At 33.4% G+C, this 26,668-nt stretch overlaps 1 pseudogene; it reads right to left on the bottom strand.

Moving 5' to 3' along the window:
* Nucleotides 1-14,068: 14,068 nt before the first annotated feature.
* LOC132046278 (alpha-farnesene synthase-like) lies at nt 14,069-18,461 on the bottom strand (annotated as a pseudogene).
* Between the last annotated feature and the right edge of the window lie 8,207 nt (nt 18,462-26,668).

The raw sequence follows: 26,668 nt of genomic DNA on the forward strand, positions 1-26,668 counted from the left end.
ACTATCTTAATTGTTTAAAAAAGGGCATATTTGAAGTTGAAACCGAGGTTTTAAAAATGGTTTTGATACTTTTATTAGATACGAAAATGAATACCCCCCGTTGATTTTATGATTTTAAAAGGGATTTCTTATGTGTTTTTTACTTTATTTTGTATTATTCATTGTCCCCAGGCACTTTTGGTACGAAGTATCGAACCCTTGTTTTTGGGGTATGTTAGGTAACGGAAAAAAAGGGTTCGTGATCTCCGGTCTTGGAAGGACTTTGTTGCGGATAATTTGGTGACCCCCCTTTTGTTCGTGGGCCCCTTTTTGATTTTTAATTTTCTTAGTTGTCTTTTGCCCGAAAGGTGGGAACTAAATCCTTTATCTTGCTCCCCGTATCTTTGTGGGTAGTTATTGAGTTATTGTTCTCGGCACGTTGTTATGTTTGCAAGTCTAGATAACAAAAGACTTCCTGATTTAATTCTTATTGTGATTGTTTACCTTTATTTTATAAGGGGAGGCGAATGTTGCCCGGGTTCAGTATTTTAGGGTGGCTTGGGTTTTTGATTTGTTTGCGTGGATCACCCCACGTCTAGGGGGGGTTTTTTGGGGCGTGCTTTAAACCCCGGGTCCCCTTTCTCCCAAATGGCTGGGCAATGACACCTGGGACCCAAAGTTCCCCTTCCCCCCGGTACTGGAAAAACAATAAAATTCTACCCTTTGGATTCACAATTTGTCAAAATAGTCACCCTATTACTTTAAAAGTTCATTTTCCCATATTAAGATAAAATTTTAAAGAACGTCTTGCTTAAAATTTTTAAACCCAAGATTTCAATGTCATAGTTCAATATGCTCATTCAAACCCCTTAGCCATCATTATTGATCTCTTTCAGAGGAAAAACATTTATAACTTTTTTTGGTGACTGATACAAACTGGCTTAATTGGGCTTGTCCCACATTAAATGTTTAAAAACAAAAAATAGGTTTCAATTTGTAAAAATTTTTCCCTTTTTATTTGAAGACCAAAAAGACATAAAAATCACAAATAAAGAGTTAAAAAACCAAGAAAAGTATTTAAAGAGACATACAAAGATTTATAGTAAAAAATGAAAAAGAGACATACAAATCACCTTTATAGTTAAAAATGATTTTAAAGGGAATCTAATTCCTCCGACTTTAGAACCCAAGTTATTCTTTTTTTTAGATGGAGGTTAGTTTTATCTTTTCCCATAAACCCTTCTTCCCCGAAAGCTAGGGTTTTCTCATGAATTTTTTAACACTTAGAATCAATCATGGATTCTAATCTCATAGGAAAACCCCTCCTAGTCAAAACCCCGTTAATAATATTACAAAATTCAAGGATATACCTTATTGAAGGAATATTAACTTCTCCCCTCCCCTTTTTTCCTTTCGGGGGTTTTCAAAATCGGGGGTTTGGGGAAAGATAAACGGTTTTAATTTGATGTTGATTTATGAATTAATGATGGGAATTAATCAAGAACTTCCCTCTATTTTTTGGGAAACCTGGGTTTTCTCTCAAAAAGTGTCAAAATGAAGTGGGAATGAATATAACGAAGTTAGGTTTTTATAAAATTGAGAAAAATCGTTTGGGGCTAAAAGGCCGGGGGTTTGGGCGACACACGGTATTTTTTTTTTCCGTCAAAATTTTGAGTTTCAAATTTTGGCTTGGGGCGCCGGCCGCCTAATTTCCCCTTGTACAAATGATGCAGTAAAATGGGCTAACCCCCAGCACAAAGCTCTTTATCAAGGGAAACCTCCGTTTGGAAACTATTTCGAACACAACTTTTATTTGGGAATTTTTCCCAAATTCCAAACATATTTTCCCCAAAGGGGTTTAGAAGTTGAATTTGAAATTTAGGAGTTTGGAAAACCCCTTCGAACTTTATTTGGGTTGACTTCAAAGCAGTTTTCCCCGTTTCGAATGGTTCATAGGAAAAAAAATATCAACTTATTTTGGTTTTTCTACATTCCACCTAACTGGATTTAGGGATTTAAATTTTATGCAATCTCATGATGCTTCTGTTTTAAATTATAACGATTTTTATGGGTATAAGGGCTCGGAATGAATAAATCAAATTCTATTGGGAAATAAACAAAGGTAACCACCTGAGGAGAACCAAGGTTTAAAGAGACTTTTTTGCTATATGAAAAGGATAGAAAAGAAATGGGGATCAAATAGTGATGCTGAATCAAGTAAATCACTTGGTAAGTTTGTAAACTCCTTAAATTTTGGTGGTGAACAAATAAATGACATAACATCGTGAGAATGGATCAACTCAAGGCGACCCTTTGGGAAAAAAAGGTTTCCTCAAAAGAAGGTTTAGATCTAATGGAGATTCTTCGATGAGGATTTTGTTAAATTTTAAATTAACAAATGATTATGCTTCGTTTTTTTTCTTATCCATTAAAATTGATTAATTTTGAAGAAAAAAAGAATAAGGGGCCCAAGCCAAATGAAATATCCTTTGATTAATTCTTCAATTTCTTCTAAACATTAAAATTTTGTGGATTTTGTTAGGAGATTTTGGAAAACGCATGGAATGATCTTTGTAAAATGCAAAATAGAGAAAAGGAAGATCTCGCAATTATTTGACCCCCAGAGGGGGACAAAAAAGGCTACGTCAAAAAAAAATGTTTTATGATGTTCTTGAAATAACCCCCAAAGGAAACCCCGAAAAAAAAGAAAAAAAGAAAATTTGTTCATAATTAGGAGTGGAGTACACAAGTTCTGGAAAAAAAAAAAAGATTTAGGGAAATTCTTTCCCCCTCTTGTTTTCAAGTATGTGTCTGAGGACATGACACAATTTAAGTGTGGGGTAAAAAAAACACATATACGTATTTTTTTTTTTTTATATGTTTGTTTTTTATGATTATTTTTTTGTTTTTTTTTTTTTTAAATGTTTCTTTTTTTTTCCTTTGGGTTTTTTTATCTTCCCTGCCATTGAGGGTGAAGTAGTGGACCTTATAAGTCCGAAAAAGGGTGATAGTATTGATTAATTGAGTTGGTTAATACCCTATCAATGTCCTAGAATACAAAATGATGGCCTCTGCAAAAACAATGTCACTTATATAGGAGTAACTCCATAGCGATTGGTATGCTGAATAGTGGTTAATCAACCGCATTTTTAATTCATTATTGGCACGAGTAATTTTAGTTTATACTTAAACTAGGCTACGAAAGTTAACGGAAGTTAACAAATGAACTTATTGCACACGAAGGTGTGGTTACGGTTCTTTATAAACATATTACTGCGTTGTATTTGAAAGCCAAAAAGATTTTCACTTTATTTTAATATTGAATAATTTAATATATAAAAATATGCCTCTTGTAAAATGCTAATATATCAAAATAAAATTCTTATCATCCAATGCCAAATATATATTTTTTATATTTAACTCATAACTTCCTTGTTAGTGAGTTTATTTTGTGAAAGGCAAGAACTAATATCTTCAATACTTGGCGGGACTTTACGAGATTGAGAAGCATTACGATCAAAAGCAAGAATAATTTACAATCTTTATTCTAGAATTTGCCCCGAATGTCTTTTGGGCGAAATCCTAGACAACAACGATTTTTGAAAAATGAATTAGGCTTTCTTTGTTTACCTCGATCTTTTCTAAATATTGCACCAAAAACTCAAAAAAAAAAAGAATATCCCTAGCACAAATTTAAATATGCAATTCCATGCTTATGATTTGAAAGTCCTTTTTCATAAAATAAGTTTGGAGCTACTGAAAAAGAACCGAATTAAATAAAAAAAAAAACTAAAAAAAAATGGTGGTGATTATGTACAAAACTCTAAATACATCAAGAAAAAAAAAAAAGCATCAACTAGCAAATATGTGAAAAGTACGTTTGAAAAAAAAAAAAAAAAAAAGCTGCTCCAAAGCTGGAAAAGGCAAGTCACAATAAATCTAACCTTTACCCTACCCTTGAAGCTAACATTACAAGCCAAAAAGTCCTAAATGATGTTAGAAGTCACTGTTTGGTCTACATTAGTGGAGATAGACGTGAGCGGCAAGCCTATGGACAAAAAGATGAAGAATACTAAATGCGTATGATCGTAAAAATTATCAATTTCGAGAAGTCCCGAAGAAAGAAGGTGAAGCTTTTGTCGAACAAAAATAAAAGCGTAAACAAAGTGAAGGTTTGATAAATATGGAAATTATAAAGTTTGGAAGCATGATAGATTTTATTTGATTAAATTTCCATTTACGAGTAGCCATAATTTCAAAAAAACAAAGTTTTCCTTCAAAATTCTTTCCTCGAGGATGAGCAAAAATTCAAGTGCTGGGTATTTGATGGGTATTAAATATTCATGCAATTTCAATATAAAAACATAATATTTTAAAAATAAAACATGAATAATTTATATCATATTCTCGCACTTTTCTAACAAATCTTGCGGGAAAAGAATACATGAAAAAAAGAGAAGAAGCAAGAACTAAAAAGCCAAGAAAGGAGGATGCATCCGTGACAACTTCACCAAAGACTACACAAAGTCAAGAGAGAAACAAAAGTTATGACAAATTCTCACCAAAATTTCATGATAAAATTGCCATGCCAATTTCTCGAGATTTATGATAATTTGCCATGCCAATTTCTCATCAAGAAAATATTATTATATTGAATTTCTCTTGCAATGTCTCTCCAAGACTTCTAGGAATTTTTCTATAAATAGGCATATGTTTTGTAGAAGAAAGGGAAACCCATCTTTCATCTTATTTGCATCCAAGAGTGAAGAGGACACAAGAACTAGTCTTGGTGTCTCTCTTGGCTCTTACTAATATTAAAAAAAAAATATTCTCTTAGTCTTTATTTGTAATTAGTTTTCTACTCCATAATGGAAGTAAGTTTCCCTGGTGGGATATCGGATGAAGCTTGATGAAGCTATTATAATAAATATCTTTATTTTTTTATCTTCTTATGTTGAGATTTTCTCTTTATCATCTTTATACACCAAGGTATTTGATATTAATTATATCTATTATTGGATATAATTATATCTCTTTACAAAAATCTTTATCTTGTTATTTTATTTCTTATTCGGGAGAAGAGAACGACTTAAATAAGTTTGTTGATTTAAATGATCTTTATCTTATTTCTTTTAGTCCTAATTCTCGCGGAGGGATTAACTCGAATAAGTTATTGATTTAAATGATCTTTATCTTATTTCTTTACCCTAATTCTCACGGAGGGATTGACTCAAATAAGTTTATTGATTTAAGGGATCTTTGTCTTATTTCTTTGGTCTTAATTCTCACCGAGGGATTGACTCAAATAAGTTTATTGATTTAGCAAAAGCTAATCGTAAGAGGGTTTTGTTCACTTGGTGCATTCAACTAACACAATTCTTGTTTGAAGCCATTACTTTAATTGGTTAACCACACTAATCGAAAGAGGTGTTATTAATTAATTATTGTTTAATGTCACTAATTAATTGTCAATAAATTACTAATATAAGCGAAAGTGGTACTATTAACATATTGTCGTTAGGTGGAGTGATTGTATTAGAAATAAACAATCATTCTTTAAACGAGGAGAATTAAGTAATAAACTTTTGATTTTATTATAATAATTTTATCTTGCCGATTCAAAATATCCCAACCTCTTATCTTTTATTACAAAAATCCAAAAATATTTCTTATTTTATTATTATAATTTTCAATACTTTTGAAAAACTCTCTTTTCATCAGTTTGATCCTCTCAAATAGTAACAAAAATAATACAAATCTGTAGCCTAGGTGGTTCCAATCTTTGTGGGACGATATCTTAAACTTTACTATAATTTGACAGAGTACGAGCAGAAAATACCTATGCACATTGGTCTCGTCGGTATACATATAACTTAAACATATATATATATATATATATATATATATATATATATATATATATATATATATATATATATATCTTATAACTATATATAGTGTACATATAACTTAAACATATATATATATATAAAAGTTATATAACCTAAGTATATTGATATATATAAGTATATTCTTAGTATATTTTATATATATGTAGTATAACTTAAGCATATAACTTAATATATATATATACGTATATACGTCGTTAGTCGATAAATATATAAAATTTACTTATAAACTTATATAACATATATAAATATACCTACAATATACTACTAAATACTATAATATATATACTATACAAAAAAAATTAAAAAAAGAGGTTTTGTACCGGTTGGACCGGACCGTTCCGGTTCTTGTTTGAAAGCCTAGTAGGGGGTAAAACCGGAACTTGGGAAGTTCGGTTTTTAGACGGAAAACCGGCCGGTTTTGCTAACCGATTCACGTCAGGTCTAATTCAAACCGTTTTAGGCGGTGGTGCCAGCTAATAATGGAATACGCATTTGAAAATGAATTGAAGGTTAGCGAGATGGAGAAGGGAGATGTGGCAAAGTAATGAGGATGTGGGGCCCATGATTCCAAATTATTTGGCAGAGTTGGATGGTCCGCTTTCCATTTGGAAAATATTGTCGAGCAATAACATGCCCACACAAGTATGACTAGTTACGGGAAATTAGATCTCTTGCCATCGTACAATTTGAATAGAAGAATTGACTTTTTTAGATCTCTCTTTTTTTTTCTTTTTTTTTTTGGATCTCTTATGTATAAAAAATGAAGATCTCTCGTAAGAGGGTCATAAAACAAAAAACAAAAAAAAATTGTAAAGAGCTAAAAAATCATTTCTCCCGACTAGTCATGTCTCACAACTATTAAAATTTATCCATCACATGGTAGTCATGTAACAATCCAATATAGGGGAAAGTGTACAAATACCTCATTTTTGGTCATTTCATTTAAGTAATACCCGTCTTATGTTTGTGTTTTTTTTTTTTTTTTTTTTTTTTTTTGTAACATGAGTATCCACTATTTCTTTTGAGGGTAGCTGTTTAATAAATGGCATCTCTTTATTTTTCTTGCAATTTATAAACCTTTTAGATAGAGCCGTCAATATGGGCTAAGGGTCGTGGACCGACCCAACCCAGCCCTTGATTTGATAGGGTTGGGCTTGAATTTTTGGAGTCCATTTAAGAACGAGGCTTTTTAGCCCTGCCCGAGTAAGCCCACTAGCCCGTGGGCTTGTGTGCGCATGGGTTGAGCCAGTCCGTGGGCCAAATAAAAAAAATTAATTTAAAAATAAAAAACAGAAAGAAAGTGAAGTTGTAAAGACAACCTTGTCACAAGCAGATTCAGATATGCTGGTGTTGGATACGTCATAAGTGCCATGGAAGATTCTTTGAGAAGTTAATTGTTACTTTAAATGGATGGAATACTGTCATTTTCTTTTACGTTTTATTGAGATCTATTGGAACCAAGCTAGGTTAATATTCGTATTTAGCTAATTTATTGCTACTCATTAACTGTTTAGTTTTCTATTAATATCTCTATTTGGTTCGAGTGATCAATTATTAATATGTTAAGTGTATGTCAAAAGTTATTCAGTTTCGCACAAGGTTTGGTCCCTACAAGATCGTCTTCTTGCTTAGTTGTACCCAAAATATTTGCATAGAATGGTAGAGATTTCATACTGAAGCCATACAATCAAATCTTTACTTGAAGCCAAACCTAATATGCACTATTAAAATCATTTTATTTGTGGATTTGAGACTTGGTCAGCAAGTAGTAACACCATGTAATAATGTAAATATTTATGTTAGCATTTTTAAATAGGAATTCAAATTAAAGAATTATGATTTTTTTTTTTAAAAGGTGGGCTTGCCCGGCTAGGCTCGCAGCCCACATAGTGATGGGTTAGGCTTGTTGTTTAAAGGTCCATCAAAATGGTGGGCCAGCCCGGCCTGGCCCGTCAAATTCCAAAGCCCGTGTGGGCTAGCCTGGATGGCTGGACCAGCCCGTTTTGACAGCTTTACTTTTAATTCTGAAGATCCATTTTGAGATAACTGAAAATCCTATGAAAAAACATTAGACAACAGTCTAAAATCTAGTAAATGTTAGATAACTGTCTAATAATTTGTCAATTCTAAAAATTATATTTGTATAACTTGTAAAAATAAAGATAAAAACTAAACGATGGCCTAAAGGACACTTGCAAACAGGGAGAATGACGTATATATACGTAAGAAAAGAGTATATTTATAAATATGACGATACTTTCAGTTAAGGTTCTGTGGAGAAACAATAATAGAGAAGAGATGACTTGGGAAGTAGAAGAAGATACGAATTCCAGGTATCCGCACTTATTTCCATCCCCAGAAGGGGTTCAAGACGAGACGCCATTGTCCCCAGGTATGTAATGCTTTCTTTTAATGCTTTTTGGTTGTGTGTGGCCATGTTTCTTGTTGTTGTATTGTAGCCCCATAAGGCGATGTTATTTTGGATTGCTGTGACAGGATGGTAGTGCCATATTACAGGGGGAACTCTGGCAAATTTTTTGTAGAATCCCCGAGAACCTAACATTCGAGGACGAATGTTCCTGGAGGGGGGGATCGTTGTTACACCTCGGACATTTCATGTCGTTGTGCTGTGAATAGACTAACGCAAGCTTAAGGCGAACATGAAGTCCATATGACCTTAAGGAGGGTATTTGGTAGCTTAAAAGTGTAGACTACAAGATTTTTGAAGTATTACGAATCAGAGAAATTAAGTTCGTTGAAGAAAGTGAAGTATAAGTTGTGTTTGGGAAGGTTTAGCAATTATCGAGTTGATGATTATTTAGTAATGTCTCGAGGAGGAGCCATAGGGATCCTTAGATGATTAATGAAGTATTATACAAGTGTCAAGAAGGTTCCATAAGGATTGGAAGTCAAACGAATCAACCAGAGAAAGTTCGGAAAAAAATGGGTTATACGACCACTTATACGGTCCGTATAAGGGTCCGTACAACCTTTCCATAAAATCTCAGTCCTTGGTGGTATTATACGGTCACTTATACGGACCGTATAAGTGTCCATATAACTCAATCGAGTCAGATTTTTCTCTACTTATAAATAGATGACCCAAGTTCTTATTTCTTATTTCCCATCTTCTCCACACCTCTTGAGAGCTCTAGAAAGTTCCTCACACCATATCAACACAAATTCAAGAGAAATCAAGGATTAATTACCAAGAATCAAGAGACTCAAGTGAAGAAAGGTTCACTAGGGTTGATAGGAGTCAAGAATTCCATTGGTATTGAAGTTGGGGTTTATCTCAAGTGAAGTATATTTATCCAAAGTTCATCCTTACATGATCAAAGGTGAGTTTTACATCTATTTCATGTTATTAAGAGTAAGAGTATTTGGTTGTTAAATAACTTGAATGAAGGAAGGAAAAAGAATATGAAGCTCAAACATGGATTTAATGATATTCTTGAATAGTAACTTGACTTGAGTCATAGTTCTTGGTATGCCATGAGTATAATCTTGTTGTGGATGATACTAATGACGTTGAGGAAGTATTATGTGAAAATGAATATGGTATTATGTTGTAGCTATGGTTATGAATGACTTTGAAAAGGAGTTTTGAGGATTGAACAATGTTAAACTTGAAAAAAGTCTATTGATTATGGTATTATGGGTGTTGCTATTGATGTTTGCGAGTTGTTTATTATATGGAGAAAGTTGTCGAAACAAAGGAAATGTTGCCCAATTTTTTTTAGTTCTTAGTCGCTTTAGTTTAGACTTAAGCATGTTTCAAATAATTTAATTTAGTACGAATTCTCTTGAATGTAGAGTTGTGAGCTTGGAAGGAGAACGTTTAGTTGTTAGGAAGACGTAAAGGTATGTAAGGCTAGTTCCTTTCTTTTAAAGGCATAACTCTTATATCACCATCTCCTATATATGTTCTCAGGACCTTCTTACATTCCAAAAGTTGAAAGTCTAAGATTATTAAGAGTTTCCTATGAGATAAAGATAAGATGTGTTTTATGATAATGATGGGATGACGATGATTCTATTTCCAGAGATTATAAAGCTTATGAATTGATGCTATTATGAGAATAATGATCTTATTTTATGATTTCCTTGATGTTATTCATTGTTGATAATCTCACTTCATGATACTAGTTCCTTCAACGGGAGACATAGTGATGATGTTTGTTCCATAATATAATCGGAAGTTACCGACCTTACGTCACTCCAATAGAGTTATAGCTTTTACTTGAGCTCTCATGCATGCTTTATGTTATGTATATGTGAGTTTACACCGTGCCTAGTTGGCCGGGCAGACACCACTAGTGGGCGGAATGAGATGGTTACCCCGGATCCAGGAGGCCCGGACGCGGGCTAATAATGATCACACCGTACCTATATGGTCGGGCAGTTTATATATATATATATATATATATATATATATATATATATATGATGTTGTTTTAATATAAAAGTTAGCATGCATAACTCCGCCTTAAGAGACAATTAGTTATAGGTTATCCCTTCATCTTATGCTCTCTCATTTCTTTATTATGTTGTTATACATGCCTTACATACTCAGTATATTGTTCGTACTGACGTCTTTTCTTTTATGGACGCTACGTTCATGCCCGCAGGTAGATGATGTGCCGTGAAATTACGGGATATTCGATGCTAATTCCTTAAACTTTTGTGACTCTTCAAGCACTTTTGGTGTTACTTTTCGTGTATTTAAGTCTTTTTGTAGGATAAGATGCCTGGAGAGCATAACGGAGCAAAATTGAGCAAAAATAGCTGAAATGCGGCACATGCTAGCAGCACTTGCTGCAGCATGTGCTGACAGAGATATAAGCAATTGAAGATAGTTGGTGCAGCACCTGCGACACCACATGCGAGTAGCATGTTGTGCCAAGCGAGAAGACTTGCCGCAAGATGTGTCTTTCCACACGTTTGCACAACATGCTATAGTTATGCACAACATGCGACTCGCAGGTTGAACATGCGACACCAGATGCGAGTAGCATGTTGTGCACGCAGGGTATTTATGTCCACAATTTGTTCCCGTTTTGGCAATGCTATAAATAGAATGCTAGGGGACAAACTCATCTTTGGCATAAAACACAAGTTCTTGCAGGCTAGGGTTTACTCCACACTTTGAAGTTGAAGATTTGGTTGAGCAATTTCTTGAACCTTTACTTCATTTCTTTAATTTCTTGCTTTGTAATGAATATCTAAGTGTGCAGTATTTCATTTCTATACTTGAACCTTGTTTATGGAAGTATACATTGTTAAAGTTTGGATTGAAACTCTTGTTTTGCTTATGTATTAAATGATTTTTATGTCTAATGAAGTGGGTCTTGGTTTCTTTAATTAATCTCGTTTTGAATGATTCTTACGGGAGTAGCTAACCCTAAGACTCGCCCATTTACTTTGATTGAGCTCGGAAAAGGAAATCTAGGTTGGGTAACAAGAATTTGAGTCATTAAACCCATCTAATAACTTGAGCTCGGAAAAGGATAGTTACTTGAGGTTAAATTGATTGTGCCTAATATCAGACTCTAAGGCTTGGAAAAGCTTAGGGTGAAATTCATTGATTTAGTTGGAAGACTTTCAATGAGATTTTAGAAATCATTATCTATTAACATAAACCCGCTCTTAGTTGTAAAATCATGAAATACATCGGATCGTTACTAGAGCGTAATTTCCTTTGTATCCAAACTTGTGGCCATCGATCATTTTACCCGCTTTCTACTTAGTTTTATCTTTGTTAGTTTTTTAATCAAAAATCAAATATTGAAAAAGTGTTTGGCTTAGCTTAGTTGGTGATAATTCCTTACTTGTTTAAATCGCCTAGTATATTGTTCCCTGTGGGATCGACCCCGACTCATAGTTGGGTAAACTGTATTGCGACGATCGTGTACACTTTCTCTTTGAGGAGTAGATTTGGACGTTATGAGTAGACAGGGAGACAGCATAGACACCTATGAGCTTTATCAGCAGATATACAGGAGCACTCCACTACTCCGGAGTTGCCACTTATTGGTATATTCTTTTGTGTACATATTTGGGGCATGGCGGGGTCCTGTCTCGTCCTTATGATTTTCAGTATTCCAGTTAGAGGCTCGTAGACATATGTGGGTAGTAGATGTCTTATGATCTCTTTAGTGTATGTCTTGTATATCATTTTGTAGCCTCGGGGGCTTACACATTTGTATATATATGTTTTGAAGGCTAATTGAAGACTGTTTCATATTAAGTGTTGCATTGAGAATTGCATTTATTCAGGATGAGGCAGATGACAAAAGGAAAGGTGGTGCTCGGTAGGCTAGCTCCGGGTACCCGTCATGACCCTCTAGTTGGGTCGTGACAATTGTGCCATGGGTATGGAGTCTCCTTTATTAGGGAGCTTAACCCTGATATGGGACTTCCTGGCACATATCTAAATTTAGTCAGACCTCAATGTAAGACCCGGACACTGGCTAGAAAACCCAAGAAAAAATTATAATCTCTCCGGATAAAAAAAAGTGTCAACTTAGCCTTTTTTTCTTGAGTCAAAAAGCTTGTCCACTTATCAAATTAAGAAAGAATTAATCTTATTTTTTCAGATTTGCCCCTATTAAGTGTTACGTGATCAAATTTCAATACCTATTTAATTAGAGACAGTTTAGTCAAATTGCCTATTTTTATCTAGGAGTTAGTATTTTCTTAAGGGGTGTGCAAATGGCTAAGTGGACACTTTTTTTTTATCCGGAGGGAGTAATAGACCAAATATTGACGTTCAATTATTAACGCGCGCAACAAACGTTCGTAGAGACTAGTTATTTTATAGTGTAGAGATTTATAATCCTAAATCTCTGCACTATAAACAAAAGACAAAGTAGTACTTTGTAGTGGATTGGTTGTATATATTATTATTTCAAAGGAGGTGACATATTTTATGTGGTTAACTTAATTGTGTAATAAACACTTGAGAATACGCGAAACTTTTTTTTTTTAAATCGAAAATATCTAATAAGAACATTTTATTATGTGTTCAGGTGTTCAAGTGGAACATGCCGTAGTTTGAGTCTCTAAATGAAATTTACTGACAAGTTTAAAGGGCTGTCAATATATTCCACCTAACATATTTATATTTTTAATAATAAAATATTTATAATTACAAATACTATATAACTAATTCAACTAAATTCATCATCTTACATGTTCAAATGATATTAAATTCAATCGTTATATCAATATAAGAACATTCATTTTCATTATTTAAACAAATATTGCATTTAGTGTAACATCAATAGCTATCTTTAAACAAATTGTTCTTCTTATCGCTTTAATTAATTGACACAATGCACACGTACAAAGCACATACACTAAAACTAGTGTGTGTGTATATATATATATATATATATATATATATATATATATATATATATATATATATATATATATATATATATATATATGCTAGTATTGTGTGTGTGTGTATATATATATATATATACATATATAGATACACATGCTAGTATTGTATTGTTAGCACACATAACTTAAACTCCCTAGTTTCTTTATTAGGTTAGCCATGATATTGACATGGTTGGTGGGAAGCTGTCTTCTGAAGTCAAAATGATACTCAAGAACTGGAATAGCTCTTGAGAATAGACATTTTAATTAATAAGCAAGTACTCCAGGAAACATTTTCTCAAAATGGATATATCATCTGTGCTTTGCAAACTCATATTGACCCCTTTAAAAAAAAGGTCGAATCGCCAAAATATAATGTCCTTAGGCCATTCACCATCTTAATTAGGGTAGTCATATTGGCCAATTAAAGGCTTTGTGGGACTAATTTTATCCTTCTCAAAATTTTCCTCTATTGTTCTTCAACTAAAGTCAATAAACGTTTTCACGTATTTCTTCGAAAACGTTAATCCGTTTGCATTAATTTTATTTTCTCTGAACAAGTATATTTCTGATCGTCATAATATAAATATAGCACGTCACCTAATTGTTTTAATATCTTATTAGTTTAAAGGGGAGTTAGAACTAGAGAAATGATAATAATTGTCATGTATGATCAAGAAGTCATAGTTTCAAGTTAGGGAGGCAGCTTTTTGCAAAAATATATGGTGAGACTGCGTACAAGAGCGGATGCAGCATATCGTTAATGAGTTCATCCGAACTTGCTATTTTCGACAAAGGAAACGGATTTATATTTGAAAGCCACTAAAATTTCACTAAATATTTGATTTGAACTTATAATCTAAGAACTTTACAAGTCGACAACTTCAAGTTTAATTTCTTGATTCGAGATTATGTAATGGGTTCAAACAAGTTGAACAGGACCTCATCCCGAGTTTTGCCATCTTGAACCCCAAATCCATCCCCAAATTGGTACATGACATGAGCCATTCGTGCCTCGTTTATTACATGCTTAACAAGTTTTCTATGTGATGTAGAAAGCGTACTAAAATGGTAATTGATCTTCTTCCAGGAATCCAAGATTATGCTTTCGATATGCTCTCTAGCTACATCCTCTGACACATTTTCCTCTTGCATGTAACATAAAATTGATGAAGCAACATCACCTCTCTCTAGTTCCGCCTACAATATGAGTACAAATATTATGAGAAGTACTAGCACACACCAAGTGGAAAAAGGGGTAAATTTTTTAGAATAGAATGAAGAAAAAAATGAGGTAAGTTTGAGATCTAATTTTACCGCTGAGGTACCCTGGTCATTGCAAAGTCGAATTATAATTGAAGTGTGGTAAACAATTTCTTGGAAATTTGCGCATAAATCAAGCGTTTCACTTATTATTTCATTTGTCAGACCAAAAATCACATGAAAGGAGAGCAATGGACCGGAGGATGAGATCCACCCATTATCAAGATACTCTGCAAGTGTTGGTATATGGCCTTTGCGGTACCACGTTGCTTCCACCAGCATGGATTTACAGAAGTTGACCCACTGAATTATTGAAAACATCAGAAGACTTTGGTCAAACATATGTATAAAAAAAAAATCACGGGTACAGGAACAATTTAACCTTTTCAATTATAGAATTTAATTTTTGACGTGAAGACAAATTGGCTCTTTTGGGAATGGATCCTGTGGTCTTTTCATGCTATAACATAGATAGGCGATATTATAAATTGGCATGAGAGAATACATCTAGTTTTAAGGCAGTAACCTAGCACCTTAGGTTGATACTCCTTTATATTTTCGAACCTGTTCCCCGTTTGTTAATTTATCTTAGGCTACGTTATTGAGCATTTTATTAAAATAATATCATTAATCTCCTGAAACTTTGTATTTTCTGTTGCCATTATTTAGTAAATAAAGAGAGAGGGATTTCGGAATGGGGAAACCCCTAGTCACGGGCTGGGTGAAGTTACGAGTTCGGCAGAGGGCAATGGCTGTAGCACAGACTTTATATTTGTGTTGAAAGTCACTTAATTATGTATAAATAGCTTATTATGTATCATATTGTTGTCCTGTCTTAAAATTAAAAATGTAAATCTAAAATCATGGATCCGACTGCTTCCTAGTTGATGCGACTCTGAATTAGTCAGAACTATGTTATAATATATGAAAGACAAGCTACTTTAGTACTTACCACTTGTTTCAGATAAGGTAATGCTGAGGATCCACACTTTTGTTCTTGAATTTCAAACGATATCTCTTGCATTGTATCATCCAATGCTCTGAAACAGATCTGCATACACTCTGGTAACAGTTGTACTTCATTTGCATCCCACCTAATTTAACGTAAAAAAACTCGTTTTTATGATTACTTTGCATTTAAATAATAGCTTGATTAATTTTAACTTGTATCAAATGTTTTAGGTAGGTTGTGAGGACCTACTTCTCTATGGCACGAGTAAATTTCTGCACATCAGCTAATGAACCATAAATATCATAAACATCATCTATAATTAAAATTAATTGAATCACTTTGGTGAGCCATTTTCTCATGCTTCCATGTTGAGGCTCAGAGGCAATTCCTACAGCGTAGAAGAAGCTTTCTACTATCCTGTCCCTTGTAAAGTATAAATCTTCAACTATGGAAAGATTCCTCCACCATCTGTTTAATTCACAAAATTAAAAAGTAATAATATTATTTTCAAATCAGAAACGACAAGAAAGTGATTCTCATCTGCCTTAATTAGCCGGCAGAATATTCAGTGAAATAGTTGAGGTGACCGCAGTCTGTCAAGACACAAACCGTTTAAAAAAAAGGTGATTAATTAATTACCTTATTACATCTTTGAGATCTTTTTGGTACGTGGCTTGAATTATATTGAAGTTAAGTTTTGCTAACTTGATCAACATTGGATTATTGTTGCCTTCTAGTACATCTTGGGCATATATGTGTTTTCTAACGTCATACCATCTTACTCTTCTTGCCAACGGATAATTCAAGCTATTAGTAAAACTGTCAATATCCGATGATATAGATAAAATACTCTTGAGGCTTTTGTCGTTTAGTAAATTTTCACCATCCATGCTCAGATATGATCATTCCAAAAGCTCCATTAATGTTTTGATATCTGAGACTTTCTTTGTCACGAGTTTCCCTTTGCCATGGAAGAAGTCCTTTAACATATCTGTACAGCAACAAAAACTTGAAATTTGGAAGATGGATAGACACTCAAATAATTAAGAGATAGTAATAAAGTGCATATTTACCATGAATCAATATTAATTGGTGTATAGTCTCAATAGACTTAGAAAATAATTAATTAGGGAATTTGTAGTTAATGTTAAGGTAAGTCAGAAAAAAAAAAACTTCTCTTAATATGCTAAACTGAACATGTAAAAATGAAAATTTATTTTTAGTATTGTATTGAACAAGTAAAAGTGGTCGGAGAGAGAGTAATTACTACTAATAGGGGTGTACAAAGTAAACCGACAAACCGCACCAAACCGATAAACCGAGTCAAACCGAAAAAAAAACCCGACTAGTGGTTTGGTTTGGTGTTGAAAAAAAAACCCCGATCATAATTGGTTTGGTTTGGTTTTAGCTAAAAAAAAGTCAAACCGAACCAAACCAACCCGACATTACATGTATTCAATTTTAAAAATATTTTATACATAAAAATATTTATTTGTAATGTAATTTATAAATATTTCTTAAATTTTTTCGTAGTTTTTTTAATTTATTATCATATTATTCAAGCTTGAACTTAGAATTTTGAATGTGAATAAGTTTTATATCCTATGGATGTTAGTAACTCATATAAAGTCCAAACAAAAACCAACTCAACACTAATACTAACAAAAGAAATTCAATTTACACTAGGAATGACAATAATGTTGGATATCCATTCTTTAGTTTTGCATAATTGATTTAGAGAGTGAAAATACATAACTTAAGTTTTTTTTCTTGTCATGTAATTAATACTTATTAGCCATACTTATTTTAGCATGACTTAGTATTTTTAGATTACGGTCATTTTCTTTATGACTTATTAATTAGCAATATTTATTTTAACCGTTTTATTATCTCTTGTTGAATATTTTAATACAATGTCATCACTCTTCTCACATTTTGTGTTATTTTCTTATGAAACACCTTAATTACATAGTTATATCTTACTAGGACTAAAGAAATATTTGAAGTAAAAATTATATGTTTTGTATCAAGACTATTCCCAAAAAAACCCGAATAACCCGAGAAAATCTGAGGTTGAAAAACCCGAATTTTATTGGTTTGGTTTGATGTATAAATTTAAAAACCCGACACAATTGGTTTGGTTTGGTGTTTAAAAAATCCGAACTAACCCAGTCCATGGACACCCCTAACTACTAATATGACCTTGTGAAGCATGGTAGCCATGTTCCCTGAGGAGCCTGAAGCACAATGCAGTGGCATAGAGATCCTCCTCCTTTGAGCTTGAATAATTAACACCACTATTCATGCACATAACAATCTTTTCCAAAGCTTCCTTGGTTTCATCCTCGAAGTAACCACTGAGGGCAAGCTTGTCAATTCTGTCTATAAGCTCTAGAAGGGCCACTGGAGTAACAGTGTTTGAAAATGTGCAACTCACTTCCTCTTTTAGCTTCTCAGCTTGAACTTTGTACTTCTCTTCCTGCACGAACAATTAAATAAATAAATGGGTGGAGCTAAGGGGAGCAAGGGGGTTCGATCGTCAGAATATTACACTGTATTTTCATGCATATATAGTAGACATAGCAAACCTTAGATTTCTTTGTGTTTATTATATATAAATTGGATCCTCTTATTGAAAATCATGACTCCGCGACAAATTAAGTAATATCTTCCAACGTTAACATTAAGAGATAAAAGTAGGTATAAATGATTAAGGTTCGAATACTCACAGAATATTGACTTGTAAGAGAAAGCAGATGATCATATTTCCAAGTGTTTGGTTTATAGGTAGAAATCCTCTTTTCAGGATGACTTTGTTTTTTTGTAGTGTAAAGTTTCTGTGTCTGCATGGTGGAAAAAATGGACATAATGTTTCTGCAAGCCATGGTTTGAGATAGTATCATATTGGAAGGTGCAGAAGATATATATAAGAACAACTGTGAGACAATACATTAACTACTAATTTTTTTATTATTGTTGTCATATATAAGTAACATATATAACAAGGTGATTGCTTGCCATCTGTCTAAAATTTGGTGTACAAAGTCATCTGCTACTTGCTACTTGTTCTTTGGTGGTTGAAGAATATACTTAAATTGGCCTTAAGCGCAAAGTTCTAATCTACATATATCACTGCGTTATTCAGAAAAAAGTAAATGGAGAAAAAAAAAAAGGAACAAAAAATGAAATTGTACTCCTTAAATTCGAAAACCAACAAAAAAAATATAAAACGCGTTTTAAACGATGCAAGATGAGAAAATTATTGTGTGGGCTTGGAAATATTAAGAGAGAGGAATAAATTTTCCTTTTTTCTGGTCGAGAGAGGAAAAAAGTTTCCTACTTTCAGACATACAAAAGAAAAACAATTAATGCTCTACGTTTACTAGAAGTGTTTAATAACTCTATTGACGAGTACATTCAACTTGAATTCTTTTTTGGAAAGAAGCAGGTGTTTGAAAATAAAAAATGTAGTGTTTGAAGTTATATTGAAAAAATGTATCAGGAAATTGAAATTGTGTTAGGATTTGCATTTTAATTTGAAAAAAGTTAAAAAATTTGTGAGCTAATTTTTTTTTTCGCTTGACTTTCAAACTTACAGCTCATATTCAATATTTTTTCTGTAAAATCAGGCCAATAAATAACCAAACTTTGTTCTAAACAATATATATATATATAAATAAAAAATAAAAAAAATAAAAAGGAGAAAAAGGTTCTACCGACAAATGCCTGCAAAGCTTGTGCAAGTAAATGAATTTACTCTCAGCCAATCCTTTTGTTTCTAAACCTTGCGGTCCTCAATTATATCAGGAGGAAAAAAAAAAAATTCAAATGTGAACGTTGTAAACGAATAAAATGAGCCTCAAAATTGAGTTGAAAAAGGATTTTGATCGATTTGAATAGTTTTCATTAATTTTACAATTACTTATTTCAATTTTTTTGCGAAATATTATCGAGCTTATTATGTCTTGTATTCTACTAACAACATTTCCATAGTCATCAATGGTTCTCGAACGAATTTCTTCAATCATCCATAGGCATACACCAAGGAGATCCGCTATCTCCGTATGGGAATCTTAGTAGCTCAGGTGAATGTTTGATTTTCTATCTTGTAATCCCCTCTCTACTTCTTCTTCCTCTACCCCTTATGTAATAATTAAAAAAAACAAAAAAAAACTATCTCCGTACATCTTTATCATGTGCATGGAAGTACTATCACACAATATTCAGGGCGCCGTACTCCAAAAAAATTGACAGTATTAAGATTCCCCTAAAGGCCCGCATATCTCATATTTATTTTCCACGGATGACCTTACCCTCCTTCACGAGCCAATACCAAGAATTCTGAAACTATCTATCATCACCATCCTTAACAACTACAATTATGGCTCCGGACAGAAAATAAATTTTGCTAAATGTATCAAAAATCGATCATATTCGCAACTAATACTTCCCAACAAGATATGACATCCATTTCTAATGCACTCAGCATCAAACCTAGTACATAGGTTGGAAAATTTCTTGGTTTTCTGATTTCTTATAAAATAAATCGGAAAGCAGGACTTCCAGTTCATAATTGATAATATGAAAGAGATTAGCGGGCTAAAAATGTAAGTTCCTGAATATGGCGGGGCGTACTATTCTTGCAAAAGCTACTCTTAATTAACAACATCCCAACCATATATATATATATATATATATATATATATATATATATATATATATATATATGTGTGTGTGTGTGTTAAAGATAAATTTTTAAATTGAAGGTAATGATCGTTGGTGTGAATGAGAATTAAAAAAAAAAATGGAAGGAAAATGAAGTTTAAAGAAAGCTCCTTTTGAAAGGAGTTTGTACATTAGTGGTAAAGAAAGAGTTATGTGATTATATTAGAAAGACTTCTTCTAAATTTAAAGAAGATTGAGAAGTGGACTCCCTCGCGCCATTGTTATCGGCCCAAACTTTGGATAATTTTTCGTGTAAAATATTAATTTAAATTAATTTTTGAACACCATACCTGTTCTGAACAGGTATTTTCCTATTTTGAACAAGTATTTTTGCGGCTATATAAACAGAGGCAATGCCCCATTTTTCAGCACTGAAAATTTTCGAACTTTGCATACTTTCTTACAAATAACATATCGAGTTCTTGTGTGATTTGTTGCCTGATTTGAGTTCGACGAAGTCGTAGGCGTTTGAGGTACCGCTACTCCTGCAACAGGTATATCCGTTTTATCCTGGAAGGAAGTAATCCATGACCTAGGGTATAGTGAGGGGATTAAATTTCTTAAGGACACACAGTAAAGTCTGTGATCTCGGATATTTTCTAGTTTCTGTATTTTTATGAGTTTTCCAGTTTCTGTTTTTTTTTCTTCTAAGTTTCTGTTTTTTCTGAACACAAAGTATTAACAAACTTAAGGAATTCAATATTATTTTTGTGTTCATCTTTTCAATTCATCTATTACAGAAGGTTAAAAGGAAAAAAAAAAACGAAGAAATAAAAGTGCTTTCCAGAAATAAAAAAGGAATTTGTATTTTGTTTGGAAACTAAAATCTTCGAATTTTCGACTCCGGTTGAGATTAAAGTTTTCATAACTTTCTATTCATTTGGTTACTTGATTTGAAGATATAAAAACTTCATCAAGTATAGAATATACAATTTCCTGCATTCGGTTTGAAGTGTTTTAAATCTGTTTGTGTAAACTTTATTCTGTTTGAAGAAATAAAATCTTCACCGTTCTGTTTTAAATCTGTTTATGTCAAAACTGATTTGGTTTAAAGATTTAATTACTTCACCGTTTATTAAATTTTTCGTTGTTTCGTTTGCGACAGAATTGGGAGAGCAAACTCCAAATCTGAATGCTATTGCTACTGCCACACTAACCGCCGCGGTTGGCTCGACGAGCAATGTTGCTTCATCCAGTCGAGCGGCACCGGCTCCGGCAGAGAAGCCCGTAAAATTAACCAGGATTGATTTCAAACGATGGCAACAAAAGATGTTCTTCTATTTAACTACTTTAACCCTTCAAAAGTTTATTAAGGAAGACATTCCGGTTCTGCCGGAATCAACACCTGATAATGAACGTTTTGTTGTAACTGAGGCTTGGAAGCACTCAGTTACAAGAGGGGGTTGCTCAGATGGTAAGCGCCCTTCACTTTCAACCCGAAGGTTGCGAGTTTGAGTCACCAAGGGAGCAAAGGAGGGAGCTCCTGGGGGGAGGGTAAAAAAAAATTAAAAAAAAGGCGTGGAAGCACTCAGATTTTTTGTGCAAGAACTATATTCTTAGCGGACTAGAGGATGACCTTTACAACGTCTATAGTAATGTGGGAACTTCAAGAAAACTATGGGATCGTTGAAAAAGAAATATAAAATTGAAGCTGCCGGATTAAAGAAGTTTATAGCCGCCAAGTTCCTAGACTACAAAATGGTAGATGGCAAGTTTGTTGTTACTCAAGTTCAAGAGTTGCAGGTGATTAGTGGCGCGTTTCACGTTGCGACAGGTATATCCTTTTTATCCTGGGAGGAAGTAATCCATAACCTCGGGTACAATGAGGGGATTAAATTCCTTAAGGACATACAGTGAATTCTCTGCTCTCGGATATTTTCTCGTTTCTGTGTTTTTATGAGTTTTCCAGTTTCTGATTTTTTTTTCTTCTAAGTTTCTGATTTTTCTGAACACATTTCTTCTAAGTTTCTGATTTTTCTAAACACAGAATATTAACAATATATATACAGTCAAACCTCTCTATAATTTCCATTCGTTATAATAGCATTTCACTATAATGACCTGATTTTCTCCGGAACCGATTTTTTATGTTATATTTTACTTCTCTATAACAGATTCTCATTTATAACAAGAATGACATTTATTATAGCGTACACTCTTGTAAAATTACCTCTCTATAACAACCACAAATATTGTGTAATAATATTATATAAGAAATATATTATCTATAAAATAAAATATTAAAATATTTATGATAATCATCATTAATGTCAATTTACATGGTAAATTTCAAGTACGAATATCTAAAAATCTTCAATTATACTAGAGAAAAGACATGTTTTAACCCCTGAACTTGGCACGAAAACTCACTTTAGCAACTAAACTTAACTTCTATTTATTTACCCCCTTAACAACTTACGTTTCAATTGTTTTCCACCCCAAATGCTGACGTGGCAAAAAAAAAAAAATAATAATTAAGAGAGTGAAAAATAAAAAAAGTGGACCCGCTCATATATATATTATTATAAATTAAAAAATAAAATAAAAGTTATACAATTAAAAAATAAAATAAACATTATACAATTAAAAATAAAAATTATCACCATCTTCTTCACAATCCCCCCCTCCCACCCACACCCCACCCACCATCTTCTTCCCCGCCATAGCCCCCCCCCCCCCCCCCCCCCACGCCCCCGCCCCCAGCTATTTTTCTTCCCACCCCCCCCCCCCCCCCAAGTCGCTTCTGTCCCCACCCCCCCCCCCCCCCCCCCAAAAAAAAACTGCTTCTTCTTCTTTTCATTTTCACCATTTTTTGATTTTTTGATTTTGATTTTAATTTTCTTTCAAAAATAAAGTTATGGAAGAAATGAGTTTGCTAATAATGGTGGTGGAAGAAATGGGTTTGCTAGAAATGGTGGTGGTTGCGGATGCTGGTATTTTAATTTTCTTTCAAAAAATAAAGTTATGGAAGAAATGAGTTTGCTAATAATGGTGGTGGAAGAAATGGGTTTGCTAGAAATGGTGGTGGTTGCGGATGTGGGTATTTTGATTTTCTTTCAAAAATAAAGTTATGAAAGAAATGGGTTTGCTAATAATGGTGGTAGAAGAAATGAGTTTGCTAGAAATGGTGGTGGTTGTAGATGTGGATATTTTGATTTTCTTTCAAAAATAAAGTTATGGAAGAAATGAGTTTGCTAATAATGGTGGTAGAAGAAATGGGTTTGCTAGAAATGGTAGTGGTTGTGGATGTGGGTTAAAGATGGTGGTGGTGATTTTTTTTTTTCTTTTAAGGAATTTGATGAAATTTGGTGGGGAGATGATGATGGTGGTGGTGGGTGTGGGTTAAAGATGATGGTGATGAATTTTTTTTTAAGGGCAGTTCGTTCAATTTTTTGCAGCGGCGGCGGCGGCGGCAGCTGCGGCGGCGGCGGCGGCATGGTGGTTGATAAAAGTAGGGTGAGGATGAGGAGAAAGAAGAAGAAAGAGAAAGAAAAATAATAATAAAAGGAAAAACAAAAAATGATGTGTTGGTAATTTTGACATGGCAATGATGTGGCAACGCCGTGGCAATGATGTGGCATTGACGTGGCAATGACGTGGCGCGAGTGTAATACACCTCCCATCGTGAGAGTGGTATTATTTTTAGGGGCAAATAATTGAAACGTAAGTTGTTAAGGGGGGGTAAATAAATAGAAGTTAAGTTTAGTTACTAAAGTGAGTTTTCGTGCCAAGTTCAGGGGTTAAAACATGTCTTTTCTCATTATACTATTATGTTCTTAGACAGCCTTCAAAGGAAAGCTATTCTATTCCCTTTTGCTAAAAGTTTGAAAAAAAATCTTCGTCAATTCAAACGTTATATTATTACTAAGAGACTGAAATTTATGAAACACTTTGCAATTTTAGAATTCTTACATCAAACTTAAAAATTTAAACTTTCAATTAATTTTAAATGCATATGTTCTTTAGATTTTAATTCTTTATCGGTATGGTATAACTAGTTATGAATTTCTTAGTTATTTATTAGTCTTTTCAATTTTTAATTAATGAAATATGAAAATCAATTGGAATTTTAAAATTAACAATTAATTTGGTTTTGTTTATACTAGCATAAAAAGTAAAAAAAAAAAAAAAATATATATATATATATATATATATATATTTTGCGTAGTTTTGTTTATAACAACTAAATGAAATCTAAACATCAAATGCCAGTATACATATATAGCAACACCTCACTATAGCAACCATGAAATTTTCGAACAAACGCTGTCATTATAAAGAGGTTTGACCTGTATATTACTCCGTTATATGTCTATTACGAATTCCATTGACAGAATCCAACGAAACTTCATATGGGGATCAACTAGGCCAAACCCATCGACAAGCACCTGTGGTCGTCCACTTCTTTCACTTGAGCACCTAAAGTGGCCCTTGTTCCATTTAAACACTTCAGGTGGGCCATTCCTATTCTACTTAGACACTTTTTGCACCGTTATCGGAGCAAAACCAACACCAGTCGTCTCCTACGTGGATTAAGTGGCCAATTAAATTGTGCCAGCTCATTTTAATTGTAAATTCACTAATTTATAAATTCGTGGAGTTTTGACCATTAAAAATTGAGGCTTTTGAGCCGATCGACGTGAATGAGGTGGCGCCCTTCTTTGATGTTGGTTTTGCTCCGATAACGGTCTGAAAAAGTGTCTAAGTGGAATAAGAATGACCCACCTGTTGTTTAAATGAAACAAAGGCCACTTTTAGTGCTTTTAAAGAAGTAGGCGAGGTATATATCTCTGTATGCTCATGGGTTTGGCCGATCAACTAATTCGCGCAGGTAACTCCATAGTCTTAATTGGAAAACTATGACGTCGGTCTCCTAAAAATTTGAGTGGTCTTGGTATGCAGCAAGCGATTTTTAAAAATCAGGCCCTAATTGGCCGGTCAACTTTTTAAGAATCCTAAGTCCTTTTAGGCGTCTATTCTCATTAATAAATATTGTCGGCCTCTCACCATCTTGGTGTAACATTTTTAAGGGTTGGAAAATTTGTGCCACAAATAAACTTTTGGAATGATCAATGGAGACTACACCAATAATTGTTCCTCGGACAACAACTTGAGGGTCCCCTAAACAAACACGAAGCAAATTTGACAATCAGCAAAATCGTTACAAGGTAGCTAGAGAGTAAGGTCTTCGTAGTCAATTTAAGGATTGGAAAATTTGTGCCAAAAATCTGGATTATAGGGAATGGAACTTGTATAAACTTTTGGAGTGATCAATGGAGACTGCACTAATAATTGTCATTCAGACAATAACATGAGGGTCCCCCTTAATAAACACGAAACAAATTTGACACCTAGTTAAATCATCACAAGGTAGGAAGTAAGGTCTGCGTAGACACCACCTTTTCCGGACTACTTATGGGATTACATTGGGTATGTTAATGTTGTTGTAGCCAAACCATCGTTAATGGGGCATGGGATTCGTCAAATTCACCTTCCTACAAATATCATGAACACCATTCTTGCTACTCCTTTAACACTACAACAGCAGTGCATTGACTCCCCAGTATTGTGTCTTACCCTTAATGGGATCTTCTTTTTTTTTTTTTTTTTAAATTAGAAAAAAGAACTGCTTAGATGCTTGCCAGAGGCTCGAAATTGCGACCCCCTTAATGAGATCTTCTCTACCAGAATTGCATATTTTTCATTAATGGGCCAATTAACCCACCTAACTACCGTTAAATAATATTTTTTTTCGTGGATTTGGAAATTAAATACGCCTAATAAAATCAAGTTCTTTTTATGGCTCTGTTGTATATCATAATCGTTTACCCTCTAAATTCTATCTTATCATATTGGGATTGCTCAAGATAATATTTGCTCAATATGTAATGCATCCCCTGAAACTCTTGAACAAATTTTCCTAAGCTGTTACAATGTTGTTCTGTTCTGGCCTCTAGGTAATAATAATTCCCCCTGGTTGGATTGCTTCAGCCATATTGCTAAACTTAAGTATAATAATAATTTGACATTGAAGGAGCTCCTTCCTAATTTTTGTTTATTGTATTTTAGGCTTACTCGCTATTTTAATGTTCATAACAACACTTCAAACCCACCTCCACAGATATTACTAGAGCTAAACTTTCCATCACTTTACATATGAAACAGCATCCACCTAAACAAGCTAAGGATCAATTTAAATCCTCCCAGGAACTTGCTTCCTCTGCTACCTTAGTTTGTAAAGATGCATATTAAGTCTCCTTTTTCAACAACAACAACAACAAAAAAAAAAAGTATGGTAAAAAAAGGCAAATTCTTTCTTGTTCTTTGGGAAAAAACTGTGTTCAATCATAACATGGATGTACAATTTTTATCTTAGAAAAAACGTTCAACTAAATAGAATCTATAATTTTCAATTTATTACACTAAAAACATAAAATTAATATTA

Source organism: Lycium ferocissimum, chromosome 2 (assembly GCF_029784015.1).
Source record: "Lycium ferocissimum isolate CSIRO_LF1 chromosome 2, AGI_CSIRO_Lferr_CH_V1, whole genome shotgun sequence".
In the NCBI taxonomy this organism is placed as follows: Eukaryota; Viridiplantae; Streptophyta; class Magnoliopsida; order Solanales; family Solanaceae; genus Lycium; species Lycium ferocissimum.